Source organism: Nerophis ophidion, linkage group LG25 (genome assembly GCF_033978795.1).
Source record: "Nerophis ophidion isolate RoL-2023_Sa linkage group LG25, RoL_Noph_v1.0, whole genome shotgun sequence".
In the NCBI taxonomy this organism is placed as follows: domain Eukaryota; kingdom Metazoa; phylum Chordata; class Actinopteri; order Syngnathiformes; family Syngnathidae; genus Nerophis; species Nerophis ophidion.
The window spans coordinates 37,815,354-37,817,060 of NC_084635.1; the positions used below are offsets into that span (position 1 = coordinate 37,815,354).

The 1,707-nt window shown below is 35.3% G+C and overlaps 1 protein-coding gene across 2 annotated transcripts in view; it reads right to left on the reverse strand.

The window, feature by feature from the left end:
• Positions 1-897: 897 nt before the first annotated feature.
• LOC133542800 (CKLF-like MARVEL transmembrane domain-containing protein 3) overlaps positions 898-1,707 on the reverse strand; it is a 17,809-nt gene continuing 16,999 nt past the window's right edge. For both annotated transcript variants that reach the window (XM_061886970.1, XM_061886969.1), the window contains exon 5: positions 898-1,707. This exon is cut by the window's right edge and continues 2,113 nt beyond it. The gene's annotated coding sequence lies outside the window, so the exon portion shown is untranslated.

The following is a 1,707-nucleotide window of genomic DNA, read 5'->3' on the forward strand; positions in this document are numbered from 1 at the left end:
ATTCAAATTAGCTAGTTTTTCTCTTCTTTTTTTCGGTGGAACTTTGAATTTTAAAGAGTCGAAATTGAAGATAAACTACCGGTATGTTTCAAAATTTTATTTTTATTTCATTCCTGTTTTCTCCTCTTTGAAACCGTTGAATTAACTGTTTTTTTCATCATTTATTCTCTACAAAAAACCTTCCGTAAAAGGAAAAAAAATGTACAACGGAACGACAAACAGAAATACTCATTTATATATATATATATATTAAAGGTAAATTGAGCAAATTGGCTATTTCTGGCAATTTATTTAAGTGTGTATCAAACTGGTAGCCCTTCGCATTAATCAGTACCCAAAAAGTAGCTCTTGCTTTCAAAAAGGTTGGTCAACCCTGATATTTAGTATAGTATAAAAGGTAACGTTTTTTTTTTTTAACATGGACATAATCAGTATACATATCCTTATAATATATAGTTTAGTATAAAAGGTAAGTCCCCAGATGGTTTCCGGTATTATTGAAAATAATAATAAATGAGACAGAAGTATTAAAAAAGTCAAATATTTGACCGACAGAAACACGAAAATATTCTATTCTGTTTTGTTGAGTAATGTATTAATGTTTATTTGAACACAAGAAATGATTAAGTGCCACACTGCACTATTAATACTGGTTAGTTGTGGTGCAGAAAACAAAAAACATCAGTAGTGACACAACACAAAAGCCCATAAACAATACATAATACAAAGATAATATTACACATCTTTAAACCCGCTGGAAGCCGCACAAATACTAGATAAGCTGACATAGCAACACACAAACGTTGTCGTGTGAACCCACAAAAGGTGAAAAAGACAACTCTGATGTGCACAAACACACTCTGGCAAAGTTAAGCACAATAAACGGTTGAAACCAGCCAACCTGCAACATCAAAAGACTTTTATTCATGTACTGTAAATCAATAGAAATTGTTACGATCTCGGGCTCACTTGGCGATCACTCCAGCAGCACTGAGAGCGGACACGGCCAAACTACCTTTCAGTAAAGTTGCAATTGTTAATTACATTTTTTTTTTAAATCACCCCCAAAACAACCCCAATTCAACTTAAAGGGGAACATTATCACAATTTCAAAAGGGTTAAAAACAATAAAAATCAGTTCCCAGTGGCTTGTCGTATTTCTTTATGTTTTTTTCAAAATTTTACCGGTCTCTGAATATCCCTAAATAAAGCTTTAAAGTGCCTTATTTTCGCTCTCTGTGAAGACACTGGCCATTTCCCTGTGACGTCACACAGTGCTGCCAATGTAAACAAACAATGGGAATACCACAGCAAGATATAGCGACATTAGCTCGGATTCAAACTCGGATTTCAGCGACTTAAGCGATTCAACAGATTACGCATGTATTTAAACAGATGGTTGGAGTATGAAAATATTGAAGAAGAAACTGAAGCTATTGACGCTATTCATAGCCATAACATGGCCGAATAGCTGCGTTAGCATCGCCGGTAAAATGTGCGGACCAAACGATCAGGACTTTCGCATCTTTTGACACTGGAGCAACTTAAATCCGTCGATTGGTAAGTGTTTGTTTCGCATTAAATGTGGGTGGAAGGAAACGTAATATAGTTGCAAATGCATCTGCAGGTTGTCCATACATCTCTGTGCCATGTCTGCTTTAGCACCGCCGGTAAATAGCATGTTAGCATCGATTAGCATAGCATGTT